Raw genomic sequence first — 15805 nt, 5'->3', positions numbered from 1 at the left:
ACATAGGATACTTCCCTACATAATATTTGAGTAACGTTTTACTCTCCAAAAACTCTAATAAGTAACATGAATCAAGTGCTTTTAGAAAACTACTTTCCGAATTCTGAAAAACAGTGATTGGCTCACAGATGCTCAATTAATTTTACGGCTTAGCAGGGGACTGAATGGAAGTCTTCCCACTTCCAAACTGACAGCTTAATAACCTGATGAGTGGCTTATGGTTATAACATGTATGCGAGCCTATGTACAGATATGATGGCTGAAATCCAGTACCAAGTTGCAACTAGAACAGGCCCACAGAATCAGTTGCGATTTGGTGAGTCAACTCTGTATTTCCCATTGATTCAACAGGCTGACTCTCATTGTCACTTACTGTTAAATTTCAACCAAAGAAATTGTTTATTTGTTTCATATTTAAAATTACAGTTATTAACAGGTCTGTCCTGAAATTTGCTGGACATCACATTTGGGGGCTGGCAGTGCAACCCTTTTGGTTTGCTCTTAACTGTGTTTTTCATTTATATCAGTGTTGTGATGCTAAATCCTGCAATTCAAAGATAATCATGAAAAAAAGCATTTCAAACATTTGTTTTGCAAGAGTTGAAAGCCACAGGAGGTGGGTGTTACAAGTACTAGAATCCTAGTTAGCATTGCCGACATGGACTCTGGTCACATTGATGACAGGTTTTGATAGCTGTAGTCTTAAAAAGAGAGCTTCCAAATTCAGGTACTTTGAAAGAAAATACACACACAAATTAGTTTTTCTTTTTAAAAAATACACATTTAAATATGTACTGAAGTACATACCTTGAGAGGAAAGTTAAAAATAAATTTACAAGCTGGAAGTAGAAACAGAATGGAAGAGACCTTGAGGTAAAAGTATATGATAATGACAAGGTGGCAGGGAAAACATATAGTGTCCCTGTATCAAGAAGCTGGCAGACTATTAAATATAGGTGGTGGACTGCATCTGTCTGCTTTGTGGCCCCAGGTTCTCTCTCATCTCTGTTAGAGAACCACCTTGCAATTGGTAACTCCCAGTCATTCCCACACAGATAGCATTTTGCCATTGCTCCAGTGCTAAGCAATTACGAGTCTTGCTCCTAGCACATCTATTGATTTTAGCCTTTTTACAAGCCCGTCTCCCTCCGCCATGAGAAGTGGGCATGATCAGGTCTCCCAACTCCAGACTTGCAAAGTGGCTAGTCTTAGATTAGCTATTTTATCTTACACATGCCTCTAGCTATGAGATCTCATTATTTGTCTTCATCTCTGCATCTCTGCTCAACAGAAGCATCCATAATAGGCATCCAAGGGGGTAGGTCGGGCAACCTTTGATTCCCGCTCTTACTCTTTCCCATTTTACTATGGAAAATATTGATTCTAAACATTGATACATGCCAGTGACTCAGTGGGTTTTGTCACTTGCTCTGGATTTCTTCAAAAGTGTGCACAATATCTACTGCATAAAGAGAACAAATGCAAATGGAGAAAGGTATTCATACTTTTATTTTTCTGCGACATGTCTTAGTTTTTTCAGGAAAGTTTTCCAGATCTCATATAATGAAATGCACTCCACCAAAACAAAACAGAACAAACACACACACGCAACCCCCCACTCCCACTGCCACTGTGCAATCTCTATAAATTTCAAAGGGAATGGTGTTGAGATTTTATTTTAAAAAATGATTGAAATTAGGAGTGGCGGGGCAATAGTAGCATCTCTGGATGAACTGCAAAGAAATATACAAAAACAGAAAATGAACAAAGGACCATGTTCAAAGAACCTTGTGACTAAGCACATGTAAAATGGGAAGGGATCAGTTACATGAGCTGCTGTCCCCCAACAGACATGGAAGACGAACTATGAATGCTTTTTGAAATTCTTAACCAAAGTAAACAGTATAGGCAAATCAACATCAGAGCCTATATAAGTGCTGCAACCCCACATTCCTACACAGGTGAGACTTCCTGCTCTGCAGAATCTCACTAAGTATGGGGATAGGGAGGTATTGTGGAAATTATGGTCAATTCAACATGCAAATGAATGCATGATCACCAGAGAGGAAGGATGCTCCCTGAGCTTATCCTGTCTTCCTGTCTGCTTTCTCTCAGTCATGAGAGACCTTTGGGTAGAGTGGGCGGCATATAAGCTAGCTAGCTAGCTAGCTAGCTAGCTAGCTAAATAAATAAATAAATAAATAAATAAATAAATGCGGTCTGAGAGGGTCCAAATTTTGTTTTTATTATTTTTAACCTTTTTCCTTCTTTAACCTTCTACTAATCCCTCTGGATGCTTTCTACTTTATTGAAGTCTTCTGTAACTAAATTCAAGCCCACAACTTGCAGCATCAGTGAGTAAAGAGCTATTTTATTTTTTGTCTTAAAAAGCACTCTCTAAGTAATTAATTAAGCTGGTTAAATGCATTGGTGTGTGTGTGTGTTTGGGAACTAGCTACTCAGTTTAGACTTCTATAATTACTGGCCCTTCCGTTGTGCAGTTGGCCAAAATCTCATTACATTAATGGCAACAGAACACTAATGGCATAACCTTTGGTGGTGATTTGCTAAAAATGACATCAGCGGAGACATTTTCTATTGCATACTTAATTGTACAATTTGGTGCACAATATACAATATCTGTGCTGACTTAACTTACATAAAAAAGGGGTGCTATTTGCATTATGTTCATTGGGCCACTATTTTTGAATAGGATCCACAAGATTTTCAAAATCTGGAAAGTTTTACTAAACAATACACTATTTGTGTCTAAAAAGGATAATAATAATCATGTGCTATCAAGCCAATTCTGAATTAAAGTGACCCTTTCCAAGGCATTCTATGCAGAGAGTGCTCAGAAGTTCCCTTCTTCTGGGGGCATCCTGGGATTGTGCAGCTTGCCCAAGGCCACACAGGCTGGCTGTACTTGCAGGAGACAAAGCAGGGAATCGAACTCCCAACCTCTAGCTAAAGCACTGAGCTATCCAGTCAGCCTTGTTGCCATCAAGACAATTCTGTCTTTTGGTGACTCTTTCCAGGGTGTTCTAGGTATAGTACTCAGAAGTGGTTTACCATTTTCTTCTTCTGGGGTTGACCTGGGATTATGTAGCTTGCTCATGATTACACAGCCTGACTCTTCTTCTAAGAAGCACAGTATGGATTTTAACTCCCAGCATCTGGCTCTGCAGCCAGATACCTAAATCATTGAGCTATTCAGCTAGCTTTCTTGGTGCCTAAAATACATAACATGGGGAGAGGGGGTTGCCAGGCAGGTTCCTTATGAAAGCATTTAGAATACGGAGATGAAACAAATTAAGAAGATGCCTTCTCAGACTCCACCAGTGACCTTACTTCGTATGAAAGGGCCTTCTGGAGAATATCCATGTTGCAACTGGCTCTAGTGAGGGCCCAGTCCCTGGGACCAGACTGTCCAGTCACCCGTCCTTCCATGGTGACAGTACCGCTTGTCTTACCAATGGCACTTGGAGCTCCACTCTCTTCCTGCCTGGAGTGGCCAGGAAGACAGTGGAACTCTGGGCACCATTGGCTGTAAGAGCAGGACCTTTGTGGTGCTGGAACATGTGAGTGGATGATATGGTCCTAGGGCTAGACCCTCATAAGGGCCAGCTCCAATGGGGATGTTCATATTTGCACATTTCCCCCCTAGAAGAAGCATTCAGCTTTAAGAAAAGAACAGCCAAGAAGTATGCACAACATAATTCATATCTGAAAAATGACCAAGGCATTAACAGTACAATCCTGTCCTGCTGAAGTAAACCCCTCTGAATTCAGTGGTGGTATTCCCAAGAGAATGGGATCAAGAGCAGAGACTTCATGTGTGAACGACCATCTTTAGTATTTTACAGTCTTTAAACAATGTCTTTAAAGCTGGGAAAAACTTGTGTAGATGTAACTCCCCCCCATTTGCTTTTAATTTCAAAACATTAAAAATACAAGTAGGGTATTAAAAGCAACAGCTGTGATTGAGGAACTGCATTAGCCCTATTCAGGTTATGAAAGTGGGCATGCTTCCTCCAGAGACTTAAAACTGTGCATCAAAAATCCTAAAGGCTATGTGAAATCAATTGCAAACACACAGAAAATTGACTTTTAATAGTATAAAAGCAGAAGTCCTATATCTACCCACCAAAGTCCCTTGACATGTCTTTGATGAATCCATCTGAGTAAAGAGCTGAAAATTGATTTCAGAAGCATAATGTGCTCCCCCCCCCCCCACATTCTTGCTTCTATACATGATACATTATAAATATCTCCTTTGGGTTTCATAGTAAATTGACAAAGTAATGATTTTGCATTCTCTTGTAAAGATGTCCGGCTCATCTGCATCACATTAAATAAAAGTTTGGCAGATGTTGGAGATCGTCTCCCCACCTCCACCCCCAATGAGGAAAACACTAATTGGCTCAAAAGGAAGCATCGGTATTAGAGAACGTGCAAGCAGAAATTTTAATTCTTCACCCTGATGATGATAATGTCTTGAATGATCTGGTGTAAACACTCATGTCCCACCTAAAATCTGCTTCTCTGGCAACCTTCCCACTGCATGAAGTGGGGGAGCAATCTTTGCCAATTTCTGTCCCCCCACTCGCATAGCCTCATGCACTGCTTCCTTTGCTCTGCTTAAGGGCCCCCACCAGAGCAGCTTTTCAAAAAGAGGGTGTGCTGCAGGAGGGGAAACCTAGGAATAGTGCTATGTTTGCTACATACTAACCTGGATCCAGTCTAATGTCTTTTATAATGATTACACTTAAATGCCTAAGGAAGGATCACAGATGGGGAAGCCCTTGTTTTTCGATAGCTCCTAGAAGAAGGAAGGAGGAGACTCATGAACTGGGAGTTGATAAGAATCTTTGAACAGAAGAGCTGGAAAGGATCCTATGGATCATCGAATCCAGCGCCTGTCAAGGAGGCACAGAGGAGAACTGAACTCCCAACCTCTGGATCTGCAGCCAGATATCTAAACCACTGGGATGGGGCCTCGTAAACAAACATTTCCTAGTTTTAAAAAGTCCCAATACAAACCAATACCTTGGAACACTGGAGCTAAGCTTCAAGACATGTGATCGGCTTCATTAACCAGATAAAAAGTTCTCAGTTGAGTAATCATTTTATTGGATCAAGCATCCGTGTTCTCCAGAATTCTTCACCAGGCAAGGAGAGTATAACATATAAGGGGAAAGGAAGAAGCAGACAATCCAAGAACTGGGCCAGATGTGGTATCCATTCTTTCTGAAAATGAGGACCCAGACTTACCTGGGACACCTCAGTTTTTGCTGGTGTGGCAGACCCAGGCTGATGGCAAGATGGGAAGGGGTTGGAGCTGGCATGGAGGTTCCCAAAAAGCTTCTACAAAGCATATGGGAGCCCAGGATGATAGTGAGGGGGATCCTTCCAATTGGCTTCCTATTGGCCAGTGGGGAAGGATTTCTCCCTGCTGGCCTTTCCTTGACTGGTCAGAAAAGTAGAATTTAGATAGTGGGCTCCAATCCTGCCTGCCTGCTGGATATATAAAGGAAACCAAGAGGCCTCCAGATCCCTTCCCCTCATGCCTATTTTATGATGGTGGGTATGATGATACAATTTAACATTCATTTCTTGGGAGTTACAATTATCAGTCAGTTGATATAGGTCATGTTACTTTGTCATAACATTGTTGGCTGTTTGGGGTTTTGGAGTTGGATCTGGACGATATGAAGCTGTCAAGCAAGAGCCTTATTGCCTGAGTTATTAAATGATTCCTGGGGCAGGGGCCATGGTCTGGATTAGCTTGTGGTCCATTGGTACAACTCTGCCCTCAGGTGGCAGGGAGTCATGGAGAGGCATATGCCTGTGTGATCTCCAGAAGCCTGTAACTCCTGGTGGAATCTTCATTGGATGCTGAATGGGCCAGCAGTTGGTATCAAGGGGCATTTGAGTCTCTTGATGTATCAGATGTAGTTCCCTAATGCTGGGTCAGGGACTGTGGTAAAGTTGTGGCCTTGTTTTCTTTGTATGTAGTTGTAGATAGTCTGCCTGGCACCAGGCCAATAAACAGACTATTAGGAAGACTGGACAGAGTGGGGCAAAAGGTGTCAGGACATCAATTTACAGTACAGTCTCTCCTCTCCCTGTAGATCAAAGGCCCCTATAGCTCTGTTTCCCTGGGCAAGATAAATCCACTTGTTTGTTTGCTTAGAGAACAAATACATCAATTAACATAGAAATCTTTATGTCAGTAAAACAGGAATCAAGTGTAAGAGTCCTGCTAGGTTAACAAATTCAATTAATGCCAAATGGATATTCCTTCCCAGTTGCTGGAGGAGATGAAATACTCTCTGAAATGCAGGCTAGTGGAAATGCTGTTTCCTAGGGTGACAGAATTTGCCCCAGAAAGCCGATCACTAATTACCCACATAGTTGACCAGCAACTAATTTTGAACTTCATTTCTCTGGTTCAACACATCATAGACTTTTTATTTAAGACGTGATGCAGAATTAATCTTTACCATTAATATTTGCAGGCTTGAGATTTTTTTTAAAGGCCTCTCTGTTCATGTTGTAACGGACCGTTCTGGCCTTTTGAGAGCCACTGTATTTCACTCACTTCTACAACAAAATCAAATTATGTTGTTTTATGTTCTGATATATAGATTTTACTCATATTTCAAACACTGCCACTCACTGCTTTTTTCCTTCTCTGAAAGATGTGATTTGTGTGCTAAAATTAAGCACGTTCATCAATCAGGATTTGATGGACTAAACAAATTAATGGCACAGTCAGCCCCGATGCTAAAAACATATGGGGAAATGTGTTTGCAATATCTGGCTGTCTGGAGTGGATGATTCTCACTTTATTGACAAAACTTCTTTGAAGTTACTGAGGGCAAAGGAACTGGCTATATTATGTTGAGTAGCTGGAATGACTTCGATAAATCACAGACTATACACAAGAAACTAAATATACAAGCATTCTGATATAGAACAAATTGTATTTTGTTAGTTTGGATATAATTGCTCATCGACCGGGCAGTTTTCAGCATTGTTTTTGTTTTATTAGCTCTTTGCTCTCCGTTTGTATGTGTGACTCATCTGTTAATACCTTACTTAGTGTTTGAAATATTCATATTAAAATCCATAAATTATAATTATATCTGGACTTAGTAGAAGTTAGATGTGGTTTTCCTTTTCATGCCTGTGGTGCTTTCATTTGTTTTGATTTTATTTTGGTGGAAGGCCTGAACTCATTATGATACTTTTATACAAATAATTTTTTCTCAATCTGCAAACCAAAACGTTCATGTTAGGCAGTAAGTCCTCCTAAATGTATCAGTAGTTACTTATATCATAAACACATGTAGTGTTGGCCTCTTAGATATTGGGCAAATAATGACATGATACATTGATTTTGGAAAAGTTGTATTTAAATGTAATCATACTGAGAAGGAAGCCATGGCTTGAGTTTGCAAGGCAGGTTAGAAGGAGGGAAGTGATGTGCAGCTATGCCCTGTTTCAGATCAGGGGGGGTGTCCATCCTTATCCTCTGTCTTCAGAGCTAGACTCCCTGCCTTTTCAGGAAAAAAAAATACTAAAACCTTCTCTGAAGGTCCAGGATCTTCAGAGGCAGTCTGCTCTTCCATTCCATCTGGTCCTGGAGGCTGTGGATCTATATCTGAAAAGACTGCCCTCCCCCAAGAGCTAATTGATTATTTCTTTGACAGGTTTGGAAATGGACTAAGATTGATTGCATTCAGCTTTCATCATCTGTGTTGCAGAAATTTCCTGTTTTGGATTTTTGAGAAAGGCCGAGGAAATGTTTACTTTATTATTTATGAAACCCTTATCAGTTGAACTGGAGGTAGAATGAATACTTTTTGTGTTGCATAGCCAGCTACAAGAACTAATTGGAAGTAATTGGATGATGGGCCCATGAAATCCTAAGCAAAGGTCTGTGTTTGATAGTATGACTGAAATAAGCATAAGAAAATAAAGAATTTCTGATAACTCCTTGATGTAAGAGCTGTAAAATATACGCCAGCACAATTTGTAGAGTGTTCTGAGCTTTGTGCACAAACAGCCAAAGACAAGGATGTTCCCACACAGCATGTGCAATAGTAAAAAACAAAACAAAACCAAAATAAAACAAAAAACAAACAAAAAACAGCCTTGTTCCAGGTTGTGAAAAAATAATTGCTTTTAAACGTATTAATTAAGAAGTGTGTTAATAACAGGCACATGGAATTTGTGATTTGATGTCTTATACAAAGATGAACCTTTCAAGTCAGAGTTACAGGGTGCACAGAGCTGTTGCAGTAGCCAGGAAATTAACTACAACAGATGTTAAAAAGAGGAACTTGACCAGAAGCTAGCCCAGGGCCACAAGATGCACTATCTAAAAAAAGTATGGAAATGTTCCCATGTGTGATCATGTGTGGATGAGGTGATGTTTGTGACTGACACATGTCCTGACTGGGGTTACTTCAGACAAGGAAAAAGTGGGGTGTATAATGTATCTGTTTCTGTATGTCTTTGCCTAGATTGGATTAAAGGCACTACATCTTTTGTGATCACATCTTTCTGCTTGTTTTGGAGAACTGCCCTGCTTGAGATTTATTATGATTTATTATTTTAAAAGGTAAATTAATTTCTAACAAGGTGATAATTCTTACATGAGGTCATCAACACTATGTTTCTTGAATTGTGCTTAGAGTATCTGCTACTTAAAACAGGGGGGCTAGCTTTACATACATACGTATACACAAATTACATCACATCTTGGGTGAAATCTTGTCCTAAGACATAAAAAAATCTGCCATACCTGGAATACTATGTCCATTAGCATTATGGGTACTACAATTTAAGAAGAATATTAACAAGCTGGAATGTCTAGAGAACGGCAATCAGGATGATAAAAGTTCTAGATATAAAGCCATGTGAGGAGCAGTTGAGGGAAATAGAGAGGACTGAAAGCTCTTGGACAATTACTTGAAACATTTGAAGGGCTGACATGTTTTCTGCAGATCCACAGAACAGGTACTGAAGTAATGGACTTAAACTGGGAATTTCTATATACATTAGCAAGAACTTCTTGACAATAGGTGCTGTCCAACAATGGAATGAACTGTTTCTGAGGGTGCTGAATTCTCATTCACTGGAAATGTTTAGAGGTTAGGGAAGATGTGGGAAATATTATGGGAATAGAATCAGCTAATTTGCATTTTTCCTATTGACCACATTTATTTATTTATATCAAAGAAATTTTACACGATTAGAAAAATTCTACAAGATTGAGAAAAAAACAGCATAAGTCATAATAGGAAAAGAAGGGAAGAAAATCAAGAATTAACTGGGAGGGAAGGCCTGCTGGATTCTGAGAGCACTTGTGGTGGCAAAAAGACCTAAATGCCTGGAAAGATGATCATCCACCACCCTTCATACAATGGTTGGGAGATCTGCAACAATTAGCCACATTTGAGTGAATATCATACAGAAAGCAGCTCTGTGAGGATGTCTATGTGGATATATGGAAGCCCTCCATTGACTCATTGTAAATGCATAAGATAGTTTATTGTGAATGTATATATTACCATACTATTTTGTATTCTATTCACCTTTTGTCTGTTTTGTTGTGTTCTCTTGGTTCTGTTTTGCTCAATTTAAACTCTTTTTTTTCTTTTTAGTGTAATTTAAGTTGATATTGTTATGTTAAACATGCAAAAAACCCAATTTTAAAAAAAAACACCAATGCAAAATACAAAGCTTTAAAAAAACAAGCTGCAAATAAGGCTGTTTAACCAATTTCCTCCTCGCCCAGTGTGCCCAGTTAATTTGAACAAACTCAGGGAAACCCAGATTCTCTGGTGCGGATTCACAGTAAGTGAATTCGTACTTCTCTTGCTGAGTAGCTGCACCCCAGATCAGGTCACATCAGAGATGTTTCAGCTGTGGATTTCTTGCTTTGGCAGGGAATTGGACTTGATGACCTTTGAGATCTATTCCACTTCTTTGGTTTTCTTGAGAGTTACCTGTAGGCAATAAATCCATAAGAAAGCAGTGCCAGTAAATTATTGAAATGACTTAGCAAAGTAATATTTCAGATGTCATGCCATTTTTGCTTCTATAAATAAGGGCAGGGGAACACTGTAAAAGTTTATTTAGCAAAGATGAACAGATGTACTGTTGCTCTGCAAATTACACAAATGTTGGTTGATTCAACTTACTCTGTATCTGAAAATGTAAAGTTGTTTCTTGTGGCATGTTCCTCATCTTTTAAATATTGAGTATTATGAATGCATAACCTATGCTACTCAGGCACAGCATATTACCTTTCATTCTGATGACTGAATAAAAACTGGCACCAAACTGTAGATCAAGCTGTATTAAATGTCATTTATTAATGTCACATGGTAGTTCAAATGGAGATTATGTTCTTGAAAGAAGATACTGAAGTCATAGTCCTATGTTACCTTTACTTGCTTTGAAACTTTCTAAGAACATTCAGAAGAAAACCCAGCAACTAAATTATGGGTGTATATGTATGCAGTTCCATTAGCTAGGGAAAACTAACTGAATATCTGAGATGATTCTGAGGATCTCAGACTTCAACATATTGCACACTCAGTGTCATCATGAGATTTTTTTTCTTCTTTCCTTTATATCAGGGATCCCCCACCCCTGGTCTGCGGCCCAGTACCAGGCCTTCGCATTGGAGTCAGATCTCCCACCCCCAGGCATGCACAGATGCACGCACAGATGCCCCCATGCATGCACACACCTCACACATGCACTGATGCCCCCCATATGCACACACAGATGCACGGATGCCACTCCACGCATGTACGGATGTATGGACCCCCACATGCATGCACAGATGCACACATGGCTCACCATGCACAGATGCATGGACATATGCACACCCCCACATGTATGGATGTATGCACACCCGGACCCCACATGCACACCTGCCCCCTTGCCCCCCTGCACGCATGCTAAATTGGTCTGCAGTGCAAAAAGAGTTGGGGACCACTGCTTTATGTTTCTTCTGGAACACACACATTGGCTCACAAATATCATTAAGAACATCATTTGTGTGTGTGTGTATTACTCACTCACTCACTCACTCACTCACTCACTCACTCACTCACTCACTTACTCACTTACTTACTTACTTACTTACTTACTTACTTACTTACTTACTTACTTACTTACTTACTTACTTACTTACTTACTTACTTACACAAGCACCACCCATCTAATGGCAAGCCACTACTCTGGTTAGTTTAGAAACTGTAAAAACACCCCACCCCAACCAAAAAGTCAAGCTGTCTAAAATGAAACCTCCAACAGCAGGGCATTCCACAGTGCGAGGTCCCAAACTGTTAAAGTTTTGCACTTAACACTCAAAATAAAGATTTGAGGAAGTCACCATTATGTCAATTAAGGCAACATTTTTGTTAACTTTTAATTAATTTTGTTAGATGACAACATAATGCCCCAAAGCTTTTACAAAACCAGCCACCGTTTATTAACGGCTCACTCTGAAGTTTCAAGAGAGGGCCAAATCCTAGGGTAGTTTTTAACATCAACATTTCAAATAGGCATTTGCTTCAAATTCAAGATTAGTATTTAGAAGACAAAGCACAGAGTGTGGGGGTATTTGTTGATTTTCAGACGGTCTGAAATGAAGTAAGGAAGTCCAAAGTGGTATTCATATTACACTGGGGCTCTCTGAAGTGTGAAATTTTGCTCCAGTGCTTCAGAGGTTCAGTCTGATATTACTGAAAATCTGAAACAAAGAAGCAAACTTCGGTGCTAGCAAGGTTCACTTGAAAAAAGAAAGCGTCTTCTTGGGACAAGGAAAGGTTATAGTTTGTTAGAAATGGCTTGATTATATCATTTTAATTTGTAATTAGTAGGAGCTATGTGCCTTTGTGATTTTTCCCCCTTCTTCCTTTTCGTCAGCAAAAGATCCAAATTCAAGTGCTGTATATGTAAACTCTATTCCATAGGTGTTAGTCTCTTGTGTGGGATTTGAGTGCAGTAGATTGTGGTAGCTTTAGGAAGAGGACCTAAGCTATTCCTCTACACACATTCTCCTTAGGGTTTTTCATCTACTCTTTTGTGTCTTCAGCTTGCTTTTACTTTTGACTTTGTGTATCCAGATGAGGCAGCCTTTGTAAACCAAGTCTCCTTTATCCTCTCTCTCTCTCTCCTCTCTCTTTCTCTCACTCTCTCTCTCACTCACTCACTCACTCTCTTGCTCTCTCTCTGGTCTTTTGGGGATGTCTGTAAGGGCTCTCTGCCTCAGGAATTAAAGAAATACAATACAATTCAGTTCAACAAGAAAAGAAGCAAGCAATATATTTTTTTCCCACTCAGTACCAGCCTTAGGCTCTTCGTTCCCCCCCCCCCCCCGAGTGTAGTCTTACCCTGTCAGAGTCATTAACGTACTCTGATTTTCATGTTTTTTTACTATTAAGACAAACACAAACATGTACAAATACTTTTAAAAGTTGATAAATTGAAACTTTTATTTTTGTTGAATGGCTATGCAGGCTTTACACGTCAACAGAAATTAAAGTAGATGGTCTACAAATCAGCTCAATGTGAAATGGTTACATTTGTAAGATAAATAATTTAAATCAAATCAAAGCAGATGGTTTTTGCATATCCCTAGTTACAAAGGTGGATCTTGAATGTTATATAGCCTTGTGTTACAACTCAAATGCTTTAAAGTTCACATATAGGTGCCATTTAGCTTTTTTCTCCTTTCACCACAAATAATTATTGTATTTTATATACAGTTGTGAACTGTCTCAAATTAAGTTTAAAAAGAAGTAGTGCAACAATTAACGAAGGGGACCTATACATTGCGGAGGTGCCCCCTCGCTAACTTAGCAGCTTCATTGCTGTTTTCCCCTTTTACTTAGGTGGACGTCCACATTCAAATATATACGCCTAAGAGTTGCATGCAGCCCCCACCCACTGTTTTAGAAAGTCAGATGTTTTGGGAATCACTCCCTGGGAAAAACAAAACAACATTGTAACCCCTACTCCAACCCCTCCATAAAAGAAAGGGTTATTGTACCTCAAAACCTCCAGAAGTTCCTGCTTCAGTGTCTGTATCTGTGCTGGGGGGAAAGAGAGGCTTTCCTGCGCCTGCCCTCCCATCAGAAGAAGACTTCTTGTGACTTCTGGATTTTATTTTTATTTTTATTTTAAAGAAAGCATCTCTAGAAGATGTACAGCAGTTGAGGTCCAGAACTGATGCCCTCCTGAGCCCCCAGAACACTGGTTTATGAATCAGAAAAACCCTAAAGGTTTCCCTTCTGCCATCCTATGCCTCCAAGTTCAAAGTTTCTTAAAGTCTAGAAGCATAGTTGTGTTGAGGAGCTCGTAGAATTCATATTTGTCTTTTACTAGGGTCCTTGCATAAGCTATTGTCTTTAGCTTTTCCAGTTTGCCTTCTGTGAAAGAAATGTGGCATCGCAGAGCTAAAGTGGCATGGTAGGGTTTCAAATTCAGACAAGTCTGTGAAACTCACCATTCACTTTCATCTACATTCCAATCCTAGTGTGGAGATACATTATAAAAGCCATGGCAAAAGCAGGTTGAACAGGTATAAAGTTTCCTCAGATAAGTTTGGACAACCTTCAAAAGTACCCTGCCACCATTTTAAGATCTGTCATTGAGTTTAGGGAACACTTTTGACAACAAGTACTTTTCACCTACATTCTGGTTCCCTTGTGCAAAATCCATAGCTCCTAATGTTTTCCCCTAAAAAACCTTTCTCAGCAAGAGGCATTTAAGGATAAATCAAAAAGAACTAAAGCACTTCTCAATTCCCTGTGCTTTTTCCTTTGGGAATAGTATTCTTCTTAGTTGTTGTTTTTCTTATGTGCTGTCAAGTCAGAACAGACTTAGAGTGACCCTAAAAAGACTTCCAAGGTATCTGAGATATTTAAGGAGTGGCTTTAGAAGCTCCATTTTGCCAGTGAGTGTTCATGGTTTGAGTAGAGATTCAAACCTAGGTCTCCTGAGTGCTAGTCTGTCATTCTGTCCATTACACCACATTGGGCTCCTCCTCTTCTTAGATGACAACGCTGTTATTTAATATGAACTGCTTAAGCAAGTTGTTGAAAAATGCTCAGGATAAAATCCAAAGGAAACTGGAAAATTACTCTAGGATCCCAACCTTGAGTCTTCAGATGTTCTTGGACAAAAACTCCCAGAAGCTTTCACCATTAGCTGTGCTGGCCAGGATTTCAGGGAGTTGTAGTCCAAGAATATCTGGGAGTTGTAGTCCAAGAACACCCAACCTTGGGTCCCACTGCTCTAGAAGCATTACAGACTCTCAGTCTTTTTTACTTCATATGAACAGATAGCTGAGGATCAGCAAGAAAAGCAGAGCATTTTAATGCAACGTTCACAAATCTATTATGAGTTTGAGAGACAAAGTCCAATTGTGAGTGCCTCTAAAGCCTGGTAAAATGAATTGCATTTATACTTTCCCCTCTATTCTTGAATTCTTCAATGGAAAGTGCAGATATTTTAGTTATCTAAGTGTGTAGTTTGAGAAATTCTGAGGTGTGATTAGCTACTGAAGATATTTATGAATCAATCTATGTAATCAATAAACCAAAGTTTTATTTAAAAGAACTTGAAGAGTGGACCTGAATCTTTCTGAGATAATGGTGATTTAGGGATCACCCGGTGGCAGCAGTGTTAAAGAGGAGAGTGTTTGCCTTCGTGTACTCTGAGGCTTGAAGTTCAAGCAAAAGGGGCACGAGAGTGGACGCCACAGTAACCCATATCTTAGGGCCACTTGTTATACTGAGTTAGATGGAGTCCAAGTCCATCTTAACTACTGGAACTTAGATACAGTAGCTCTCCTACACATTATAAATCGGTAGTTCTGCCATTCACCTATTGTGTGTATCATTCTTCCACAGAAAAGCTATTCTAGTTTACATTACAACTGCATGCAAAAGGATTTTCCAAATTCTTCACTCTTTTTAAATTTTGTCAATCCAGTTCATTGAATTTTTTTGAAAGAGAAAAAAGCTCTCCCGCAGTTTCTCGGTAGTGAAACTTCAACAGCAGCCACATTGTGCCTAAGGAGAGGTTGAAGGCTGAAGCAAGACAAAGAAGTGAAGGGGAAAGAAGGCATCACTAATGCTGTTGATGCTGCTTTTCCATGAAAAGAAGAGGGGGTCCCATTGCAACAAAGTTAGACGTGTTGCTGGAAAGGGAGGGAAGATGGCCAGCTACTGTCACTAGTAAGATACTATATATTGTGCAGAGTGATACAATTTGCTACCCCTCCAATTCCTTGTACCCTGCTTCCTGAGGTGATTGCCTCACCTAAATAATGGTACAGCTGACTGTGACTGCAGTAATACTAAGGCATCATAAGAATAGTTGCTATGCTAGCAATGTGCTACCTTATCCAATACAGAGTGGCATTAAAAACCCAGAATAAGTAGTTGGAAAACTAATCTAGAATATTTGCTGTGGAGGATCTGCCCCTACCACCCTTTGATAACTAATTTGTATGCTTACAGGGTAGTTTTATGAGAATGCTTTACTAATATAAAAACATATGAGTTGGTGATATGGCTCATTAAATTGTCAAGGGGACAAGTAATTTGCAGTGTGTGTGCTGTTCTCTGAAAAAAAAAACACACAGAGAAAAACTTGTGTCTGTGTGTATTTGCTGCATATCTGGGCACTTTCTCTCTTAAAATAATTGCTCAAAAACATTTCAGTTTCCTGAATTTCTGTAACATGTACTTACCAAAGAAGGGTC

Source organism: Pogona vitticeps, chromosome 3 (genome assembly GCF_051106095.1).
Source record: "Pogona vitticeps strain Pit_001003342236 chromosome 3, PviZW2.1, whole genome shotgun sequence".
Classification (NCBI taxonomy): domain Eukaryota; kingdom Metazoa; phylum Chordata; class Lepidosauria; order Squamata; family Agamidae; genus Pogona; species Pogona vitticeps.
This window is presented reverse-complemented; position numbering follows the sequence as displayed.